The sequence below is a fragment of the Camelus bactrianus genome, chromosome X, assembly GCF_048773025.1.
Source record: "Camelus bactrianus isolate YW-2024 breed Bactrian camel chromosome X, ASM4877302v1, whole genome shotgun sequence".
Lineage (NCBI taxonomy): Eukaryota > Metazoa > Chordata > Mammalia > Artiodactyla > Camelidae > Camelus > Camelus bactrianus.
In genome coordinates, this window is record NC_133575.1 from 52,527,557 (window position 1) to 52,542,579 (window position 15,023).

A 15,023-nucleotide genomic window follows, 5' to 3' on the forward strand; every position below is an offset into this window, starting at 1 on the left:
AGACGTTCGTTCATGTAGCACAACGGGAACGGGTTGCTGTAGAAACATTTACTCAGGTTACTCAGTGTGTTTCCTAGTGCCGGTTTGAAGTTCCTGCAGTTTTCACTGTAAAACCGTGTTGGAGCTAGTACCTCCACATATATATGTATGGAGAGGTGTTTGCAACTGTATAGAAACTTTGTGTTCCCAACTAGCTAGGTGAAGTACGGCTTTCACACACACTTATTTCTTAGAACTGAGCATGTGGAGAGACGTTCGTTCATCTAGCACAAAGGGAACGGGTTGCAGGAGAAACTTTTACTCAGGTTTCTCAGTGTGTTTCCTAGTGCCGGTTTGAATTTCCTGCAGTTTTCACTGTAAAACCGAGTTGGAGCTAGTACCTCCCCATATATATGTATGGAGAGGTGTTTGCAACTGTATAGAAACTTTGTGTTCCCAACAAGCTAAGTGAAAGACGGCTTTCACACACACTTATCTCTCAGAACTGAGCATGTGGAGAGACGTTCGTTCATGTAGCACAACGGGAACGGGTTGCTGTAGAAACATTTACTCAGGTTACTCAGTGTGTTTCCTAGTGCCGGTTTGAAGTTCCTGCAATTTTCACTGTAAAACCGTGTTGGAGCTAGTACCTCCACATATATATGTATGAAGAGGTGTTTGCAACTGTATAGAAACTTTGTGTTCCCAACAAGCTAGGTGAAGGACGGCTTTCACACACACTTATCTCTCAGAACTGAGCATGTGGAGAGACGTTCGTTCATGTAGCACAAAGGGAACGGTTTGCAGGAGAAACTTTTAGTCAGGTTTCTCAGTGTGTTTCCTAGTGCCGGTTTGAAGTTCCTGCAGTTTTCACTGTAAAACCGAGTTGGAGCTAGTACCTCCCCATATATATGTATGGAGAGGTGTTTGCAACTGTATAGAAACTTTGTGTTCCCAACAAGCTAAGTGAAAGACGGCTTTCACACACACTTATCTCTCAGAACTGAGCATGTGGAGAGACGTTCGTTCATGTAGCACAACGGGAACGGGTTACTGTAGAAACATTTACTCAGGTTACTCAGTGTGTTTCCTAGTGCCGGTTTGAAGTTCCTGCAGTTTTCACTGTAAAACCGTGTTGGAGCAAGTACCTCCACATATACATGTATGGAGAGGTGTTTGCAACTGTATAGAAACTTTGTGTTCCCAACTAGCTAGGTGAAGGACGGCTTTCACACAGACTTATCTCTCAGAACTGAGCATGTGGAGAGACGTTCGTTCATCTAGCACAAAGGGAACGGTTGCAGGGGAAACTTTTACTCAGGTTTCTCAGTGTGTTTCCTAGGGCCGGTTTGAATTTCCTGCTGTTTTCACTGTAAAACCGAGTTGGAGCTAGTACCTCCCCATATATATGTATGGAGAGGTGTTTGCAACTGTATAGAAACTTTGTGTTCCCAACAAGCTAGGTGAAGTACGGCTTTCACACACACTTATCTTTCAGAACTGAGCATGTGGAGAGACGTTCGTTCATCTAGCACAAAGGGAACGGGTTGCAGGAAAAACTTTTACTCAGGTTTCTCAGTGTGTTTCCTAGTGCCGGTTTGAAGTTCCTGCAGTTTCACTGTAAAATCGAGTTGGAGCTAGTACCTCCCCATATATATGTATGGAGAGGTGTTTTCAACTGTTTAGAAACTTTGTGTTCCGAACAAGTTAGGTGAAGGACGGCTTTCACACACACGAATCTCTCAGAACTGAGCATGTGGAGAGACGTTCGTTCATCTAGCACAAAGGGAACGGGTTGCAGGAGAAACTTTTACTCAGGTTTCTCAGTGTGTTTCCTAGTGCCGGTTTGAAGTTCCTGCAGTTTTCACTGTAAAACTGAGTTGGAGCTAGTACCTCCCCATATATATGTATGGAGAGGTGTTTTCAACTGTTTAGAAACTTTGTGTTCCCAACAAGATAGGTGAAGTACGGCTTTCACACACACTTATCTCTCAGAACTGAGCATGTGGAGAGACGTTCGTTCATCTAGCACAAAGGGAACGGGTTGCAGGAGAAACTTTTACTCAGGTTTCTCAGTGTGTTTCCTAGTGCCGGTTTGAAGATCCTGCAGTTTTCACTGTAAAACCGAGTTGGAGCTAGTACCTCCCCATATATATGTATGGAGAGGTGTTTTCAACTGTATAGAAACTTTGTGTTCCCAAGAAGCTAGGTGAAGGACGGCTTTCACACACACGTATCTCTCAGAACTGAGCATGTGGAGAGACGTTCGTTCATCTAGCACAAAGGGAACGGGTTGCAGGAGAAACTTTTACTCAGGTTTCTCAGTGTGTTTCCTAGTGCCGGTTTGAAGTTCCTGCAGTTTTCACTGTAAAACCGAGTTGGAGCTAGTGCCTCCCCATATATATGTATGGAGAGGTGTTTGCAACTGTATAGAAACTTTGTGTTCCCAACAAGCTAAGTGAAAGACGGCTTTCACACACACTTATCTCTCAGAACTGAGCATGTGGAGAGACGTTCGTTCATGTAGCACAACGGGAACGGGTTGCTGTAGAAACATTTACTCAGGTTACTCAGTGTGTTTCCTAGTGCCGGTTTGAAGTTCCTGCAGTTTTCACTGTAAAACCGTGTTGGAGCTAGTACCTCCACATATATATGTATGGAGAGGTGTTTGCAACTGTATAGAAACTTTGTGTTCCCAACTAGCTAGGTGAAGTACGGCTTTCACACACACTTATCTTTCAGAACTGAGCATGTGGAGAGACGTTCGTTCATCTAGCACAAAGGGAACGGGTTGCAGGAGAAACTTTTACTCAGGTTTCTCAGTGTGTTTCCTAGTGCCGGTTTGAAGTTCCTGCAGTTTTCACTGTAAAACCGAGTTGGAGCTAGTACCTCCCCATTTATATGTAAGGAGAGGTGTTTCCAACTGTATAGAAACTTTGTGTTCCCAACAAGCTAAGTGAAAGACGGCTTTCACACACACTTATCACTCAGAACTGAGCATGTGGAGAGACGTTCGTTCATGTAGCACAACGGGAACGGGTTGCTGTAGAAACATTTACTCAGGTTACTCAGTGTGTTTCCTAGTGCCGGTTTGAAGTTCCTGCAGTTTTCACTGTAAAACCGTGTTGGAGCTAGTACCTCCACATATATATATATGGAGAGGTGTTTGCAACTGTATAGAAACTTTGTGTTCCCAACTAGCTAGGTGAAGTACGGCTTTCACACACACTTATTTCTTAGAACTGAGCATGTGGAGAGACGTTCGTTCATCTAGCACAAAGGGAACGGGTTGCAGGAGAAACTTTTACTCAGGTTTCTCAGTGTGTTTCCTAGTGCCGGTTTGAAGTTCCTGCAGTTTTCACTGTAAAACCGAGTTGGAGCTAGTACCTCCCCATATATATGTATGGAGAGGTGTTTGCAACTGTATAGAAACTTTGTGTTCCCAACAAGCTAAGTGAAAGACGGCTTTAACACACACTTATCTCTCAGAACTGAGCATGTGGAGAGACGTTCGTTCATGTAGCACAACGGGAACGGGTTGCTGTAGAAACATTTACTCAGGTTACTCAGTGTGTTTCCTAGTGCCGGTTTGAAGTTCCTGCAATTTTCACTGTAAAACCGTGTTGGAGCTAGTACCTCCCCATATATATGTATGAAGAGGTGTTTGCAACTGTATAGAAACTTTGTGTTCCCAACGAGCTAGGTGAAGTACGGCTTTCACACACACTTATCTTTCAGAACTGAGCATGTGGAGAGACGTTCGTTCATCTAGCACAAAGGGAACGGGTTGCAGGAGAAACTTTTACTCAGGTTTCTCAGTGTGTTTCCTAGTGCCGGTTTGAAGTTCCTGCAGTTTTCACTGTAAAACCGAGTTGGAGCTAGTACCTCCCCATATATATGTATGGAGAGGTGTTTGCAACTGTATAGAAACTTTGTGTTCCCAACAAGCTAGGTGAAGGACGGCTTTCACACACACTTATCTCTCAGAACTGAGCATGTGGAGAGACGTTCGTTCATGTAGCACAAAGGGAACGGTTTGCAGGAGAAACTTTTAATCAGGTTTCTCAGTGTGTTTCCTAGTGCCGGTTTGAAGTTCCTGCAGTTTTCACTGTAAAACCGAGTTGGAGCTAGTACCTCCCCATATATATGTATGGAGAGGTGTTTGCAACTGTATAGAAACTTTGTGTTCCCAACAAGCTAAGTGAAAGACGGCTTTCACACACACTTATCTCTCAGAACTGAGCATGTGGAGAGACGTTCGTTCATGTAGCACAACGGGAACGGGTTACTGTAGAAACATTTACTCAGGTTACTCAGTGTGTTTCCTAGTGCCGGTTTGAAGTTCCTGCAGTTTTCACTGTAAAACCGTGTTGGAGCAAGTACCTCCACATATACATGTATGGAGAGGTGTTTGCAACTGTATAGAAACTTTGTGTTCCCAACTAGCTAGGTGAAGGACGGCTTTCACACAGACTTATCTCTCAGAACTGAGCATGTGGAGAGACGTTCGTTCATCTAGCACAAAGGGAACGGTTGCAGGGGAAACTTTTACTCAGGTTTCTCAGTGTGTTTCCTAGGGCCGGTTTGAATTTCCTGCTGTTTTCACTGTAAAACCGAGTTGGAGCTAGTACCTCCCCATATATATGTATGGAGAGGTGTTTGCAACTGTATAGAAACTTTGTGTTCCCAACAAGCTAGGTGAAGTACGGCTTTCACACACACTTATCTTTCAGAACTGAGCATGTGGAGAGACGTTCGTTCATCTAGCACAAAGGGAACGGGTTGCAGGAAAAACTTTTACTCAGGTTTCTCAGTGTGTTTCCTAGTGCCGGTTTGAAGTTCCTGCAGTTTCACTGTAAAATCGAGTTGGAGCTAGTACCTCCCCATATATATGTATGGAGAGGTGTTTTCAACTGTTTAGAAACTTTGTGTTCCGAACAAGTTAGGTGAAGGACGGCTTTCACACACACTTATCTCTCAGAACTGAGCATGTGGAGAGACGTTCGTTCATCTAGCACAAAGGGAACGGGTTGCAGGAGAAACTTTTACTGAGGTTTCTCAGTGTGTTTCCTAGTGCCGGTTTGAAGTTCCTGCAGTTTTCACTGTAAAACCGAGTTGGAGCTAGTACCTCCCCATATATATGTATGGAGAGGTGTTTTCAACTGTTTAGAAACTTTGTGTTCCCAACAAGATAGGTGAAGTACGGCTTTCACACACACGTATCTCTCAGAACTGAGCATGTGGAGAGACGTTCGTTCATCTAGCACAAAGGGAACGGGTTGCAGGAGAAACTTTTACTCAGGTTTCTCAGTGTGTTTCCTAGTGCCGGTTTGAAGTTCCTGCAGTTTTCACTGTAAAACCGAGTTGGAGCTAGTACCTCCCCATATATATGTATGGAGAGGTGTTTGCAACTGTATAGAAACTTTGTGTTCCCAACAAGCTAAGTGAAAGACGGCTTTCACACACACTTATCTCTCAGAACTGAGCATGTGGAGAGACGTTCGTTCATGTAGCACAACGGGAACGGGTTGCTGTAGAAACATTTACTCAGGTTACTCAGTGTGTTTCCTAGTGCCGGTTTGAAGTTCCTGCAGTTTTCACTGTAAAACCGTGTTGGAGCTAGTACCTCCACATATATATGTATGGAGAGGTGTTTGCAACTGTATAGAAACTTTGTGTTCCCAACTAGCTAGGTGAAGTACGGCTTTCACACACACTTATCTTTCAGAACTGAGCATGTGGAGAGACGTTCGTTCATCTAGCACAAAGGGAACGGGTTGCAGGAGAAACTTTTACTCAGGTTTCTCAGTGTGTTTCCTAGTGCCGGTTAGAAGTTCCTGCAGTTTTCACTGTAAAACAGAGTTGGAGCTAGTACCTCCCCATATATATGTATGGAGAGGTGTTTGCAACTGTATAGAAACTTTGTGTTCCCAACAAGCTAAGTGAAAGACGGCTTTCACACACACTTATCTCTCAGAAATGAGCATGTGGAGAGACGTTCGTTCATGTAGCACAACGGGAACGGTTTGCTGTAGAAACATTTACTCAGGTTACTCAGTGTGTTTCCTAGTGCCGGTTTGAAGTTCCTGCAGTTTTCACTGTAAAACCGTGTTGGAGCTAGTACCTCCACATATATATGTATGGAGAGGTGTTTGCAACTGTATAGAAACTTTGTGTTCCCAACTAGCTAGGTGAAGTACGGCTTTCACACACACTTATCTTTCAGAACTGAGCATGTGGAGAGACGTTCGTTCATCTAGCACAAAGGGAACGGGTTGCAGGAGAAACTTTTACTCAGGTTTCTCAGTGTGTTTCCTAGTGCCGGTTTGAAGTTCCTGCAGTTTTCACTGTAAAACCGAGTTGGAGCTAGTACCTCCCCATTTATATGTATGGAGAGGTGTTTCCAACTGTATAGAAACTTTGTGTTCCCAACAAGCTAAGTGAAAGACGGCTTTCACACACACTTATCTCTCAGAACTGAGCATGTGGAGAGACGTTCGTTCATGTAGCACAACGGGAACGGGTTGCTGTAGAAACATTTACTCAGGTTACTCAGTGTGTTTCCTAGTGCCGGTTTGAAGTTCCTGCAGTTTTCACTGTAAAACCGTGTTGGAGCTAGTACCTCCACATATATATGTATGGAGAGGTGTTTGCAACTGTATAGAAACTTTGTGTTCCCAACTAGCTAGGTGAAGTACGGCTTTCACACACACTTATTTCTTAGAACTGAGCATGTGGAGAGACGTTCGTTCATCTAGCACAAAGGGAACGGGTTGCAGGAGAAACTTTTACTCAGGTTTCTCAGTGTGTTTCCTAGTGCCGGTTTGAAGTTCCTGCAGTTTTCACTGTAAAACCGAGTTGGAGCTAGTACCTCCCCATATATATGTATGGAGAGGTGTTTGCAACTGTATAGAAACTTTGTGTTCCCAACAAGCTAAGTGAAAGACGGCTTTCACACTCACTTATCTCTCAGAACTGAGCATGTGGAGAGACGTTCGTTCATGTAGCACAACGGGAACGGGTTGCTGTAGAAACATTTACTCAGGTTACTCAGTGTGTTTCCTAGTGCCGGTTTGAAGTTCCTGCAATTTTCACTGTAAAACCGTGTTGGAGCTAGTACCTCCACATATATATGTATGAAGAGGTGTTTGCAACTGTATAGAAACTTTGTGTTCCCAACGAGCTAGGTGAAGTACGGCTTTCACACACACTTATCTTGCAGAACTGAGCATGTGGAGAGACGTTCGTTCATCTAGCACAAAGGGAACGGGTTGCAGGAGAAACTTTTACTCAGGTTTCTCAGTGTGTTTCCTAGTGCCGGTTTGAAGTTCCTGCAGTTTTCACTGTAAAACCGAGTTGGAGCTAGTACCTCCCCATATATATGTATGGAGAGGTGTTTGCAACTGTATAGAAACTTTGTGTTCCCAACAAGCTAAGTGAAAGACGGCTTTCACACACACTTATCTCTCAGAACTGAGCATGTGGAGAGACGTTCGTTCATGTAGCACAACGGGAACGGGTTGCTGTAGAAACATTTACTCAGGTTACTCAGTGTGTTTCCTAGTGCCGGTTTGAAGTTCCTGCAATTTTCACTGTAAAACCGTGTTGGAGCTAGTACCTCCACATATATATGTATGAAGAGGTGTTTGCAACTGTATAGAAACTTTGTGTTCCCAACTAGCTAGGTGAAGTACGGCTTTCACACACACTTATCTTTCAGAACTGAGCATGTGGAGAGACGTTCGTTCATCTAGCACAAAGGGAACGGGTTGCAGGAGAAACTTTTACTCAGGTTTCTCAGTGTGTTTCCTAGTGCCGGTTTGAAGTTCCTGCAGTTTTCACTGTAAAACCGAGTTGGAGCTAGTACCGCCCCATATATATGTATGGAGAGGTGTTTGCAACTGTATAGAAACTTTGTGTTCCCAACAAGCTAGGTGAAGGACGGCTTTCACACACACTTATCTCTCAGAACTGAGCATGTGGAGAGACGTTCGTTCATGTAGCACAAAGGGAACGGTTTGCAGGAGAAACTTTTACTCAGGTTTCTCAGTGTGTTTCCTAGTGCCGGTTTGAAGTTCCTGCAGTTTTCACTGTAAAACCGAGTTGGAGCTAGTACCTCCCAATATATATGTATGGAGAGGTGTTTGCAACTGTATAGAAACTTTGTGTTCCCAACAAGCTAAGTGAAAGACGGCTTTCACACACACTTATCTCTCAGAACTGAGCATGTGGAGAGACGTTCGTTCATGTAGCACAACGGGAACGGGTTACTGTAGAAACATTTACTCAGGTTACTCAGTGTGTTTCCTAGTGCCGGTTTGAAGTTCCTGCAGTTTTCACTGTAAAACCGTGTTGGAGCAAGTACCTCCACATATACATGTATGGAGAGGTGTTTGCAACTGTATAGAAACTTTGTGTTCCCAACTAGCTAGGTGAAGGACGGCTTTCACACAGACTTATCTCTCAGAACTGAGCATGTGGAGAGACGTTCGTTCATCTAGCACAAAGGGAACGGTTGCAGGGGAAACTTTTACTCAGGTTTCTCAGTGTGTTTCCTAGGGCCGGTTTGAATTTCCTGCTGTTTTCACTGTAAAACCGAGTTGGAGCTAGTACCTCCCCATATATATGTATGGAGAGGTGTTTGCAACTGTATAGAAACTTTGTGTTCCCAACAAGCTAGGTGAAGTACGGCTTTCACACACACTTATCTTTCAGAACTGAGCATGTGGAGAGACGTTCGTTCATCTAGCACAAAGGGAACGGGTTGCAGGAAAAACTTTTACTCAGGTTTCTCAGTGTGTTTCCTAGTGCCGGTTTGAAGTTCCTGCAGTTTCACTGTAAAATCGAGTTGGAGCTAGTACCTCCCCATATATATGTATGGAGAGGTGTTTTCAACTGTTTAGAAACTTTGTGTTCCGAACAAGTTAGGTGAAGGACGGCTTTCACACACACTTATCTCTCAGAACTGAGCATGTGGAGAGACGTTCGTTCATCTAGCACAAAGGGAACGGGTTGCAGGAGAAACTTTTACTGAGGTTTCTCAGTGTGTTTCCTAGTGCCGGTTTGAAGTTCCTGCAGTTTTCACTGTAAAACCGAGTTGGAGCTTGTACCTCCCCATATATATGTATGGAGAGGTGTTTTCAACTGTTTAGAAACTTTGTGTTCCCAACAAGATAGGTGAAGTACGGCTTTCACACACACTTATCTCTCAGAACTGAGCATGTGGAGAGACGTTCGTTCATCTAGCACAAAGGGAACGGGTTGCAGGAGAAACTTTTACTCAGGTTTCTCAGTGTGTTTCCTAGTGCCGGTTTGAAGTTCCTGCAGTTTTCACTGTAAAACCGAGTTGGAGCTAGTACCTCCCCATATATATGTATGGAGAGGTGTTTTCAACTGTATAGAAACTTTGTGTTCCCAAGAAGCTAGGTGAAGGACGGCTTTCACACACACGTATCTCTCAGAACTGAGCATGTGGAGAGACGTTCGTTCATCTAGCACAAAGGGAACGGGTTGCAGGAGAAACTTTTACTCAGGTTTCTCAGTGTGTTTCCTAGTGCCGGTTTGAAGTTCCTGCAGTTTTCACTGTAAAACCGAGTTGGAGCTAGTACCTCCCCATATATATGTATGGAGAGGTGTTTGCAACTGTATAGAAACTTTGTGTTCCCAACAAGCTAAGTGAAAGACGGCTTTCACACACACTTATCTCTCAGAACTGAGCATGTGGAGAGACGTTCGTTCATGTAGCACAACGGGAACGGGTTGCTGTAGAAACATTTACTCAGGTTACTCAGTGTGTTTCCTAGTGCCGGTTTGAAGTTCCTGCAGTTTTCACTGTAAAACCGTGTTGGAGCTAGTACCTCCACATATATATGTATGGAGAGGTGTTTGCAACTGTATAGAAACTTTGTGTTCCCAACTAGCTAGGTGAAGTACGGCTTTCACACACACTTATCTTTCAGAACTGAGCATGTGGAGAGACGTTCGTTCATCTAGCATAAAGGGAACGGGTTGCAGGAGAAACTTTTACTCAGGTTTCTCAGTGTGTTTCCCAGTGCCGGTTTGAAGTTCCTGCAGTTTTCACTGTAAAACCGAGTTGGAGCTAGTACCTCCCCATTTATATGTATGGAGAGGTGTTTCCAACTGTATAGAAACTTTGTGTTCCCAACAAGCTAAGTGAAAGACGGCTTTCACACACACTTATCTCTCAGAACTGAGCATGTGGAGAGACGTTCGTTCATGTAGCACAACGGGAACGGGTTGCTGTAGAAACATTTACTCAGGTTACTCAGTGTGTTTCCTAGTGCCGGTTTGAAGTTCCTGCAGTTTTCACTGTAAAACCGTGTTGGAGCTAGTACCTCCACATATATATGTATGGAGAGGTGTTTGCAACTGTATAGAAACTTTGTGTTCCCAACTAGCTAGGTGAAGTACGGCTTTCACACACACTTATTTCTTAGAACTGAGCATGTGGAGAGACGTTCGTTCATCTAGCACAAAGGGAACGGGTTGCAGGAGAAACTTTTACTCAGGTTTCTCAGTGTGTTTCCTAGTGCCGGTTTGAAGTTCCTGCAGTTTTCACTGTAAAACCGAGTTGGAGCTAGTACCTCCCCATATATATGTATGGAGAGGTGTTTGCAACTGTATAGAAACTTTGTGTTCCCAACAAGCTAAGTGAAAGACGGCTTTCACACACACTTATCTCTCAGAACTGAGCATGTGGAGAGACGTTCGTTCATGTAGCACAACGGGAACGGGTTGCTGTAGAAACATTTACTCAGGTTACTCAGTGTGTTTCCTAGTGCCGGTTTGAAGTTCCTGCAATTTTCACTGTAAAACCGTGTTGGAGCTAGTACCTCCACATATATATGTATGAAGAGGTGTTTGCAACTGTATAGAAACTTTGTGTTCCCAACTAGCTAGGTGAAGTACGGCTTTCACACACACTTATCTTTCAGAACTGAGCATGTGGAGAGACGTTCGTTCATCTAGCACAAAGGGAACGGGTTGCAGGAGAAACTTTTACTCAGGTTTCTCAGTGTGTTTCCTAGTGCCGGTTTGAAGTTCCTGCAGTTTTCACTGTAAAACCGAGTTGGAGCTAGTACTTCCCCATATATATGTATGGAGAGGTGTTTGCAACTGTATAGAAACTTTGTGTTCCCAACAAGCTAAGTGAAAGACGGCTTTCACACACACTTATCTCTCAGAACTGAGCATGTGGAGAGACGTTCGTTCATGTAGCACAACGGGAACGGGTTGCTGTAGAAACATTTACTCAGGTTACTCAGTGTGTTTCCTAGTGCCGGTTTGAAGTTCCTGCAATTTTCACTGTAAAACCGTGTTGGAGCTAGTACCTCCACATATATATGTATGAAGAGGTGTTTGCAACTGTATAGAAACTTTGTGTTCCCAACGAGCTAGGTGAAGTACGGCTTTCACACACACTTATCTTTCAGAACTGAGCATGTGGAGAGACGTTCGTTCATCTAGCACAAAGGGAACGGGTTGCAGGAGAAACTTTTACTCAGGTTTCTCAGTGTGTTTCCTAGTGCCGGTTTGAAGTTCCTGCAGTTTTCACTGTAAAACCGAGTTGGAGCTAGTACCGCCCCATATATATGTATGGAGAGGTGTTTGCAACTGTATAGAAACTTTGTGTTCCCAACAAGCTAAGTGAAAGACGGCTTTCACACACACTTATCTCTCAGAACTGAGCATGTGGAGAGACGTTCGTTCATCTAGCACAAAGGGAACGGGTTGCAGGAGAAACTTTTACTCAGGTTTCTCAGTGTGTTTCCTAGTGCCGGTTTGAAGTTCCTGCAGTTTTCACTGTAAAACCGAGTTGGAGCTAGTACCGCCCCATATATATGTATGGAGAGGTGTTTGCAACTGTATAGAAACTTTGTGTTCCCAACAAGCTAGGTGAAGGACGGCTTTCACACACACTTATCTCTCAGAACTGAGCATGTGGAGAGACGTTCGTTCATGTAGCACAAAGGGAACGGTTTGCAGGAGAAACTTTTACTCAGGTTTCTCAGTGTGTTTCCTAGTGCCGGTTTGAAGTTCCTGCAGTTTTCACTGTAAAACCGAGTTGGAGCTAGTACCTCCCCATATATATGTATGGAGAGGTGTTTGCAACTGTATAGAAACTTTGTGTTCCCAACAAGCTAAGTGAAAGACGGCTTTCACACACACTTATCTCTCAGAACTGAGCATGTGGAGAGACGTTCGTTCATGTAGCACAACGGGAACGGGTTACTGTAGAAACTTTTACTCAGGTTACTCAGTGTGTTTCCTAGTGCCGGTTTGAAGTTCCTGCAGTTTTCACTGTAAAACCGTGTTGGAGCAAGTACCTCCACATATACATGTATGGAGAGGTGTTTGCAACTGTATAGAAACTTTGTGTTCCCAACTAGCTAGGTGAAGGACGGCTTTCACACAGACTTATCTCTCAGAACTGAGCATGTGGAGAGACGTTCGTTCATCTAGCACAAAGGGAACGGTTGCAGGGGAAACTTTTACTCAGGTTTCTCAGTGTGTTTCCTAGGGCCGGTTTGAATTTCCTGCTGTTTTCACTGTAAAACCGAGTTGGAGCTAGTACCTCCCCATATATATGTATGGAGAGGTGTTTGCAACTGTATAGAAACTTTGTGTTCCCAACAAGCTAGGTGAAGTACGGCTTTCACACACACTTAACTTTCAGAACTGAGCATGTGGAGAGACGTTCGTTCATTTAGCACAAAGGGAACGGGTTGCAGGAAAAACTTTTACTCAGGTTTCTCAGTGTGTTTCCTAGTGCCGGTTTGAAGTTCCTGCAGTTTCACTGTAAAATCGAGTTGGAGCTATTACCTCCCCATATATATGTATGGAGAGGTGTTTTCAACTGTTTAGAAACTTTGTGTTCCGAACAAGTTAGGTGAAGGACGGCTTTCACACACACTTATCTCTCAGAACTGAGCATGTGGAGAGACGTTCGTTCATTTAGCACAAAGGGAACGGGTTGCAGGAGAAACTTTTACTCAGGTTTCTCAGTGTGTTTCCTAGTGCCGGTTTGAAGTTCCTGCAGTTTTCACTGTAAAACCGAGTTGGAGCTAGTACCTCCCCATATATATGTATGGAGAGGTGTTTTCAACTGTTTAGAAACTTTGTGTTCCCAACAAGATAGGTGAAGTACGGCTTTCACACACACTTATCTCTCAGAACTGAGCATGTGGAGAGACGTTCGTTCATCTAGCACAAAGGGAACGGGTTGCAGGAGAAACTTTTACTCAGGTTTCTCAGTGTGTTTCCTAGTGCCGGTTTGAAGTTCCTGCAGTTTTCACTGTAAAACCGAGTTGGAGCTAGTACCTCCCCATATATATGTATGGAGAGGTGTTTTCAACTGTATAGAAACTTTGTGTTCCCAAGAAGCTAGGTGAAGGACGGCTTTCACACACACGTATCTCTCAGAACTGAGCATGTGGAGAGACGTTCGTTCATCTAGCACAAAGGGAACGGGTTGCAGGAGAAACTTTTACTCAGGTTTCTCAGTGTGTTTCCTAGTGCCGGTTTGAAGTTCCTGCAGTTTTCACTGTAAAACCGAGTTGGAGCTAGTACCTCCCCATATATATGTATGGAGAGGTGTTTGCAACTGTATAGAAACTTTGTGTTCCCAACAAGCTAAGTGAAAGACGGCTTTCACACACACTTATCTCTCAGAACTGAGCATGTGGAGAGACGTTCGTTCATGTAGCACAACGGGAACGGGTTGCTGTAGAAACATTTACTCAGGTTACTCAGTGTGTTTCCTAGTGCCGGTTTGAAGTTCCTGCAGTTTTCACTGTAAAACCGTGTTGGAGCTAGTACCTCCACATATATATGTATGGAGAGGTGTTTGCAACTGTATAGAAACTTTGTGTTCCCAACTAGCTAGGTGAAGTACGGCTTTCACACACACTTATCTTTCAGAACTGAGCATGTGGAGAGACGTTCGTTCATCTAGCATAAAGGGAACGGGTTGCAGGAGAAACTTTTACTCAGGTTTCTCAGTGTGTTTCCTAGTGCCGGTTTGAAGTTCCTGCAGTTTTCACTGTAAAACCGAGTTGGAGCTAGTACCTCCCCATTTATATGTATGGAGAGGTGATTCCAACTGTATAGAAACTTTGTGTTCCCAACAAGCTAAGTGAAAGACGGCTTTCACACACACTAATCTCTCAGAACTGAGCATGTGGAGAGACGTTCGTTCATGTAGCACAACGGTAACGGGTTGCTGTAGAAACATTTACTCAGGTTACTCAGTGTGTTTCCTAGTGCCGGTTTGAAGTTCCTGCAGTTTTCACTGTAAAACCGTGTTGGAGCTAGTACCTCCACATATATATGTATGGAGAGGTGTTTGCAACTGTATAGAAACTTTGTGTTCCCAACTAGCTAGGTGAAGTACGGCTTTCACACACACTTATTTCTTAGAACTGAGCATGTGGAGAGACGTTCGTTCATCTAGCACAAAGGGAACGGGTTGCAGGAGAAACTTTTACTCAGGTTTCTCAGTGTGTTTCCTAGTGCCGGTTTGAAGTTCCTGCAGTTTTCACTGTAAAACCGAGTTGGAGCTAGTACCTCCCCATATATATGTATGGAGAGGTGTTTGCAACTGTATAGAAACTTTGTGTTCCCAACAAGCTAAGTGAAAGACGGCTTTCACACACACTTATCTCTCAGAACTGAGCATGTGGAGAGACGTTCGTTCATGTAGCACAACGGGAACGGGTTGCTGTAGAAACATTTACTCAGGTTACTCAGTGTGTTTCCTAGTGCCGGTTTGAAGTTCCTGCAATTTTCACTGTAAAACCGTGTTGGAGCTAGTACCTCCACATATATATGTATGAAGAGGTGTTTGCAACTGTATAGAAACTTTGTGTTCCCAACTAGCTAGGTGAAGTACGGCTTTCACACACACTTATCTTTCAGAACTGAGCATGTGGAGAGACGTTCGTTCATCTAGCACAAAGGGAACGGGTTGCAGGAGAAACTTTTACTCAGGTTTCTCAGTGTGTTTCCTAGTGCCGGTTTGAAGT